General features: G+C 44.7%; 1 protein-coding gene across 2 annotated transcripts in view; it reads left to right on the top strand.

Annotated features, from left to right (window-relative positions):
• The first annotated feature begins 6,203 nt into the window (after window positions 1-6,203).
• Window positions 6,204-8,863, top strand: part of Klf12 (KLF transcription factor 12) — a 426,606-nt gene continuing 423,946 nt past the window's right edge. The window contains exon 1 of one of the 2 annotated variants that reach the window (XM_026398090.2): window positions 6,204-6,375. The gene's annotated coding sequence lies outside the window, so the exon portion shown is untranslated. Of the gene's footprint in view, window positions 6,376-6,449; window positions 6,630-8,863 lie in introns of those variants that run through there. The other variant, XM_077792866.1, reaches the window with a different exon arrangement.

Raw genomic sequence — 8,863 nt, 5'->3', positions numbered from 1 at the left:
AAAAAAATAATAATTTGGCAGTATATTTCTAGAACAGTTAAGAATTCATATTCTTTATTTTAGTAACATAATTTAGGAGTGAAACAAACTCTTTTTCTTTTAAGAGAGATGCTAAGGTGTTCACTATATGTACAACTACAAAAATTTGGGGAAAATTCAAGTGTGGCAGGAGTAGTAAATTAAATGAATAATGTGATCTGTTGTTAGAAAAAATGATTATGAAAACTTGAAGGCATGATCAATATGTGAATAAAAATTGTGATAAAATAATGAGATCTAGGTCAGAAAGTAGTTGTTCTTATAGGGACAGAAGAGGAATGAAACTAAATGACTACAGTGGGGGCTTAGAAAATACTGGAGATGTTCTATGTTTCAAGCTATGTAGTGAGCCTCAACAGAACTTGACATATATTCTGCATTTCTTTTTTTTAAGAGAGAGAAAGAGAATTTTTTAATATTTATTTTTTAGTTTTTGGTGGACATATCTTTATTTTATTTTTATGTGGTTCTGAGGATTGAACCCAGCGCCCCTTGCATGCCAAGCGAGCGCGCTACCGCTTGAGCCACATCCCCATTTCTATTAGAAAAAATATCCACCTTTTGAAGATCAAGTGCAACCTTCTTCATAAAATGTTCCATAATGTTTGCAAGCAGATATTGTATATGTATAATATATATGTATAATAATATGTATAATATTCATATTATTGTGATTCATTAGTTTTAGCTCATCTTTTTATCATTATAATCTCTAGGTTAGTGTCTCATATATAACATGGAATTAAAGTGATATCTTGTAAACTATAATTATTTCCATGAGGGATACTGTTATCATTTGCAAAATTAAAAATGCAAGGATAGCTAGAGTTCAAATCTCATATGCCTCAATTTATTTACAAGTGAAGATTATCGCTATTACCTCGCAGCTCCAATGTTTATAAACTAAAAATGTGTAATGTCATTTAAAAACACATTTGCTGTGAAGTTTCCTTCTGAAATTAAAAACTTGAATTTTTATTTAACACAATATAGTGAAATATAGTTCTAATAAGAATAAAGAGATGTGACTGAATAATTTTTAAATGATTAAATGTGAAAGAAACAATGACATCGAGTAAAAATACTCTATTTGATAAATTCTTTTATGTGAAATCTTCTAACTTAAAAGTTGCTTGAAGAATGTGGCCAGAATTAATGTTTAAAATTATTTTTCAACACATTTCTGAGTTTTATTATTTACAATATGTGCAATGAAACAGAAACCCAAGCTTTCTGCTAAATAATATTTTAAGGTATGTTATTCTAATTTTATGTGTTATGATTACTTCATGGATTCAACACCCATTCATTAACTACCTACGTGGGCAGAATAGCATGAGTGGTAAAGGGAAAGCTATTTAGGTGGTTAAGGTGCAGTTCTTAAATGAGCCAGTGATGGAACTAGAAAAGTGTAAGTGCTTTAAGAATAAATGAGAAATTAACATTTATTGGATGTCTGCTTGGGCTGATTCTGGCCCAGGTAAGCATCTAATAAATGTCAATCTTTCAATATGAGGGCAATATTTATGTGGGAAACTCCGAGAATCAGAAAAAAAAATCTTAAAAATCAGCTAGACAGTGACTGAGGCTCTCTTCCCATGACACTGAAATAAGCTCTAAGAAGGGAGAGATTCTTTTTGGTGAGGGGATGAGCAGGACCATATGTAGGTGGGGTGTCACAGAATCAATTTTGAAGGATTTCAAGGAAGCAGACGAGAGAATCATTGAGTAAAGGTATCAATTGAGTAAAGGGTAGATGGGGCATGGCAAGCTTCCAATTGGCTAGAAAAGAAGTATAAGACATGAAAATCTAAATGGGTTCCTTATGTGCCATTATATTGTATTGAAACTAATTTGTGCCAATTTTGGTTTATAAATATAGGTATGTCATAATTAAGCTTTTGCCTTGGGGAAGGTGGAATGGATCTAAGGGAAGGAGGAGTCAAGGTACAGAGTTGAGGGATGGGAGAGGTGATATGATAGTGATAAAGCAGGAAAAGGTCTCAATGAAAGTTACTGGTGGAACTTGGAAAAGAGAACCTATCTTAAGGTAGTTAAAGTAGAAAAACCAAAGACTTTATTGATTGCAACAAAATAAAGTTATAAAGTAGCATTTTTTCTCCTAATTTTCAGACAGCTCTTCACCCAAATCAAAACATGTTGTTTACCATGTAATGAAATAACATCACCAGCTGTTAAAAATATTTGTAGTAAAAGCTTTTACATGCCTTTCACATACTTGAACAGGAAAAGCCCCTTTTGCTGCACATGATTGCCAAAATATGACATGTGAAACAGGCGCAGAAAACTTAACAAACCTAACAGTACATACGCATGTTTGGTCCTAAGAAAAATCAGGACTATTTTTTATTTAGAGCTTTGGGAATCACTTTTATTTTCACTTCTAGTTAACTCCACCCTTTCTACACAGCCTTCTGAAAATGGACTCCAATTTCCCACATCCCCATCCAGAACTGTACTAATATTAAATCATTCATGCAATCTTTGCCCTCACTAATCCAAAAGCTTAAACACTTCAAATGTACATAGACATTGAAGAGCCTTTACCTTACAGAATCAGGGTGTGATACAGGCACAACTCCTAACACTATAAAATATTTTTCTACCACTGTCAATAATTTTTCAGAATATCACCATGGTTAGCCTCTAACAAAATGTTTAAATAACATTTGCTTTTACGTTATTTAAAATCTCTAGTTTAAAGTCTATGTAGAGTTGGATATAATGTTTTGGATGTGTTCTTTTTTCTGGACATGTGTTAGGTAAAAGAAATCCAATCCAGGATACCAACCTTTATTTTATTAATTCATTCTTTTGGTTATTTTAACAATAAAAACTATGTAAATTAAATATATAGAGCTAAGGAAATGGATCATCACTCTTGACCCAAATCATCTTTCTTTTAAACACACTGAAATATATAGGACTAGATTTGATACTTTCAAACCTGAAATTCTAAGATTCAAATTTCTCTCCATATGTTCTTTTACATAGTCAGAATTATACATCCTTGGTAAAATAATTTTGCCATCTTTACTTTTTCTAATTTTGCACAACTCTGCAAACACATGGAAATAAAGAGTACAAAGGTTTAAATAGCAAAAAAAAAAATGCACATATTTTTGCTAGGATTGAGCACTATTTCCCTATTTCCTTCCCTTCTCTACACGCCTTAAATTCTATATAGATATACAATTACATGAACTGCCCTGGAAATGTATGCCTGTGCACAACACTTTAGTGATCTCACTCTCAATAATAAGCATGCTTTTAAGATTCTTTCATTGTTTTTGTTCTTCCACACCCATGTCCAGTTCACACAATGAAGAGAGTCTCCCTTCTAAACCTGCATTTTTCTTCTTTTCCCTTTTTATATTTGGGGAGTTTCCTTAACATTTCTAATTCCTTCTTATATGTCAACAATATTTTTAAAAAGCTGCTAGGACGTTTTTTCTAACACTTGATTAAGTTCTTTCTTTTAACCACATACCCTATTGAGACTCTCGATATTAACCTTGACCTGCCCTGAATTTCCTTATCCCTCTGGAATGGATACTTGCAGTTTATTTTCTATCCCCTCATCCTTTTATTAACACGCCCATGGCTGTTGCCTTAGGAAGGGAATGTGCAGTTTGCTTTTCCACGTGCGCAATCACTTGCTATATATTTATGGTCTGTTCTCCACTCAGCTGGGAAAGAGCTGTTAGTACAAGAACTGCCACGATGACATAATTTCTTACAGCATCCTTCCACCCTTACAGCTAGAAACTCACTTCCTTCACTTCCAGCTTCTATCTGCCCCACCTAGAGGGTAACTTCACAGTGATCCTAGCAGAGGGAAAATTTTCCTTCAAATACCGTGCAGCTGTTGATATCCTACTGTTTCCCAAAACTTGTCTTTTCTCGTTATTTCCATCCCGATGCAGCAGGACGGAAAGGTCTATTTACTCTCTGCCTGGAATGAGACCAGCGGGTGGGGTCTGCAGAACCATTACTCTTAACCGAGAGCCCGCCCAGGCTACCTCTACCTCCTGTCCAGGTTCCATTTCCCTTTGGGGTTTAGGAGTCTCATGCCTTTCCGCTCCCGCTATTTCGCTGAGGAGTGCTTCACAAATTTCAGGCACTTTCGCACTTGTCTCATTTGCTCTTCTTGGAAACACTAAGACCAGGTCAGACTGCTCCTTTCAATCCTTTTATTCATAAGACGGGGCCCGCTGATTCATCTTGTCAGGACTAGACACGGGCCGCGGGACTCTGGGCTGGACCACCTTGCCAGTTCGTCCCAGATGCCAAACGTGGCAGGGGGCAGAGGATGCGCTGGGAGCACCCCCGCCCTTTTGTTTTCAGTAACAGCGCACACCGGGCCTTAAGAAGTGTTCGGAAAATGCCACAGTGCCACACAGATGTAGAACCCGGCTTTTCCTGGCTTGAATTTGCTCCTTTGCTCTCATTTCCTGTTTCTCGGCCTCTCCCTGGTTTCTCTCCCCACCCGACTTCATGCCACAGTGCTGCAAATCTTTTCCCTCCTCACATAAACTTCCCCTTCCCGGCCTTCCCACCGCCGCGGCGGTTTCCCACGCAGGGCGGACTCAGGGCCATCGGGCAGGGGTGGCTGGCCCACTCCGGCGCCCTAGAGCGCTCACCTAGGTTTGCAAGAAAGTGGCGCCCGCAAACACCGACCCTCGGGGACCGCGGGCCAGTCCCGCTTCCGCCCCGTCTTGCCCCCGCCGACCCTCCCGCGCGCCGCTGACCTCGCGCCCTCCGAGCCGCCGCGGGAACGGCCGTCCGCCTCCTCCCTCTCCCGCCCCAGAATCCCGCGGATCCGCTGCCCCGGGCGCGGAGGGAGGGGCCGCCGGGGAAAGCTTCAAGGACTCGGCCGGGAGCCGCGCGCCTCTCGGGGCTCTTCTCCGAGGCGCAGGACAGGGGTCTAGCCTCGCGTCCCCGCCACCTTGGCAGGGGTCCTCAGCTCTCATTTCTTTTGCTCTCTCCTGCGAGTTCGCCTGCTTTCCCAAATCACTGATGCGGGCAAGCCCCCTCTCCCTGGGTCGCCAAGCGAGGCACGCGTCTGTGCCTTGCCCCCATTCATCCCGCCAAGGTGAAGCGCGGGGAGGGAGGGCGCCCTCCCCACGCCCGCAACGTGCGTCGCTCCTGAACCCAAACAATGCTTCCCCCGCGTCCTCGCCCAGCCCTCCGCCCCACCTGCCCATCCAACCCTGCACTCTGGGCGCTACCGGAGGAGCTGCCCCTGGCGGGACCCCATTGTTGCCCTGGTGCTGGCGAATGCCCGGCGCCCGGGGGCGGTCCCCGCTAGTGGCCCCGCAGCCTCGGACGGCCGCCCGAGCCGGCTCCGCCCACACCTTTCCAAGTTAGCTGGCGGCTGAGCCGCGGGGACCGCTCGAGCGCCCCGGCCCCCTCCATGCCCGCCCCTATCCGGGCGGGCACGGGGAGGGGGCGGGGGACAAGCGGGCTCGCCGCTTTATTTGTCTCCCAATTCTTTTCCTAAGGCTGCCTTGCGCGATCTGACACAAAAGAGAGGGACTTTCTCGCAGCTCAGAGCGAGTCCTCGCCCGGCGAGTTGCAATCGGGGGGTTCCTCTTGTTGTGAGCCCCTGAGGGCCCCCTCAGCCAGAGGCTCCCAGAGCTCCGTAGGCCATGTGTAGGTTATTTTGGGTGCCGCAGCAAGGTGGTGCAGGTGAAAGGGAAGCGCCACCGAGGCCGGAGGCCGGGGGGCGGAGGCAGGGGTGGGGCGGGGTGGGGCGGGGTGGAGGCTCCGCGGACCCACCCCCCAGCCGGCGGCCCGGGCGGCGAGGCGAGGGCTGGGCAGTGGGTGTTGCCTTCTACCTCTGCGATCGGGGAGGGGTTAGTTTCCCACAGGGGATTTCAACCATCACACTCAGAGCCCGCCTCCTAATCCTCGGGCGGAGCGGCTCGGGGCCCCATTTTATGGCAATAAAGCGACTTAGCGCCTGCTGAGCGAGCCCCTCCCCGCCGCCGCCCCCGCCCTCGGCCCCACCCCGGGGCTCGCCCGCAGCGGCGGGGCTTTGTTTCTGGGGAGAAGGACCCGGAGCTCTTTTGTTTGGGGGTTTGGTGTTTTCACCCCCCCAATCTCACCCCACCCACCCCACCCCCCGCGCCTCTCCGGTTTCCTGAGCTGCGGGCTGCAAGGGAGGAGAAGCGGCGTCTTGCAACCCCCTCGGCTGGGCCCCGGGGTAATTCGATGCGGGCCTGGCGAGGCTCCCCACGCTAGACCCGGGCTCGCGTCTCGGCAGCCTCCACCCACCGGCCCACCCTACATTTAGCGCATCATGTGATCCTGGTAAGTCATTTGCAAGTACAACAGTTCCCTGGGTTGCCCCCCATTCATTTCCTGAGAACTGCAGAGAGCAGCTGAGAGGCTCTGCTTGTGCGTGTGAGTGTGCGCGGGTGACGCCGTGTGTGCGAGTGTGTGTGTGTGTGTGTGTGTGTGTGTGGTGTGTGTGCGCGCGCGCGTGTGAGAGAAAGGGCGAGCGAGAGGGGGACTCTGTGTGAGGGAAAGAAAACAATTTCTCCTGCTCTGCAGCTTCTGTTCAGGTCTGTGCCGATTCCGTTTCTTATCAAAATAAACAACCCCCTCTTTTTTTTTTTTTTCTGCCATCCCAAATCAGACCGTATTCTCTTAACATGTTTTATTTTCCTTCTGTCATCTGCTCAAGTTAAATCATTTTGGTTGGTCTGTGTTCTTAAAGAGGGTAAAGTGTTGGGAAGCGGGAGGGGGCCGGGGAAGGGTGATGCTTTTGCAAAGCAAGTAGCGTCGGTCGGATTCGTGGAGGAGAAAGAGGGAGGTTACTTCCCCCACTCCCCTAAAATTTTAAAAAGAACTTAGCAAGTAAGGTGAATTAAGCCAATGTTTTTTTCTACCCCTAGTGGAATTGTTGGTTGCAGCGTTTGCCTGACAGTTGCTAAGGATGAGAAATAAAACCCCAAGGGCTGAATTGGGGGGCGGAGAGGAACTGGTGGAAGTAGTTGGCCCCCAGGAATAGAATGGGTTGGATGAATAACTGCCGCACCTGGGCCGTGGTGTGTGTGTGTGTGTGTGTGTGTGTGTGTGTGTGTGTGTTGGAGAGACCGGAAGGGAAAGGGTTAAGACAGAGATGACACTGCTGGCATGAATAGTGGTCCTGGTGCTACATTCATTATTGTCTCTGGTCGTAATGATGTGGAACTGTCACTTGCCACAGTGCCTGATCCACGGAAGTAGCCAGGGGCTGGCCCGTGGCTGTTATTTTCAATTACGGGGGACCTGGCCAGAGTTGACAAGGGGCAAGTTTGCACGTCCACCCGGGCCGGGAAGCCCGCGGAGCCGGCCTGGGAGCCACTTCTTGCCTTAGAAGCTCTTTCCGAGGGCTCGGACTTGACCTCCGCGACGTAGTTGGTGTTCGTGTTAGATGCTCCCCTACTGGGAGAATCAATCCTGCTTTTGTTGGGTAAAGAACTGCCTACTAGAACTTTGCAAACTTTTATCTTTGGGGAAAAGGGTGGGGTGCATTCAACAGTTTTGTTTCGCAGTGCATTTGAGGCAAATGCTTGGAAAAAGTACCAATTCCTTTGTTATATGCCCTGCAGCTTCCCAACCCCCTTCACCCTGCTCTTCGAGTTTTGCATACTTTAATAGTAATAGCCTTAATTCAGCTGATAAAAGCTGACTGTGTTGAGTTAAAGAGTATTAGTACAACGGAATGTGTAATCTGGATAAACAGTTTGTGTGGTTAATATTGTCAGCTCTCTAATTTAACTGTACAGATGGCTGAAGTATGTTCTGTATGGATTGTTTTAAATAATTCTACTGGCTAATCGAATTCTCTGCCGAGCGCTCTTATATTTTAACTTAGCGTTAATATTCTGTTTCCCTGTAACATCTAGCAGCTCTATTTACATTTAGTGCATGTGCATCTAGTTGCTTCGGTAGACATCTGCCAATCAGCTACACGTCATTCTGCAAATCCACCTAGACGCGCCTCCGTGCCCTTTTCTTAGTGGAGGATGGAGTTGTTTAGATAAGTAAATGCTTTGAAATAAATTTGGTGGCTTTTAACAAGCAGCCACTTGTGATGAGAATAGGAGTGGTCACTTTGAAGAGTGAGAGTATGCCATCTTCTAAGAAATGCTTTTAGATTTGGCATTTCATTACAACAGTGGAACCCCCTCCTCCAAAGGAAAAAAGAGCCTGGTTGTGCTATTTGCAGACCTCATTCACATGTTGTTTACATTTTTAAAAACCACATAGAAATTGGCTATGAGTAAGAGGTATACTTTTAGGTTGGAAAAATTTTAATAGTAGAATCTTAGTAGAAATAGGATGTTGAAGGACAGACATTTCAGTTGCATAAGATACATCTTTATTGCTGCAGCATGGTCAGTCTTGATATAGATTGAGTATACTAATCTCCTTTGAGTTGAGGAGAAAGCAGTTTGAGCAATACAAGAATAGGCAGAAATTTGTAATGTATTTCAAAAAAAGATTTATTATTCTATCAACTCATATTTAAACTGGTAAAATTGGAATGTTTTCACATAAAAATTTCATGAACTAAAACTAACATGTTAGGTTAAACAAAACGTATTTGAGGGATTTCTGTTTATTTTTAAAGTCCTTCAGTTATATACCTACAATTTAGTAAGGCATCCTTAAAAGAAACTTCAGTCAGTTAAACTTTATTAGGGTATGCTTTTTATTACAGTTTATTGAATGAAAATTGTTGTGCTAATGAGCCCTTAATATTCCCCTACCCTCAAAGTTTCTTTTCAAGAAATGAATGTCTTTTGGG

The sequence above is a fragment of the Urocitellus parryii genome, chromosome 2, assembly GCF_045843805.1.
Source record: "Urocitellus parryii isolate mUroPar1 chromosome 2, mUroPar1.hap1, whole genome shotgun sequence".
Taxonomy (NCBI): Eukaryota; Metazoa; Chordata; class Mammalia; order Rodentia; family Sciuridae; genus Urocitellus; species Urocitellus parryii.
The sequence above is the reverse complement of the archived record's forward strand: the minus strand, read 5'-3'. Positions and strand labels throughout refer to the sequence as shown.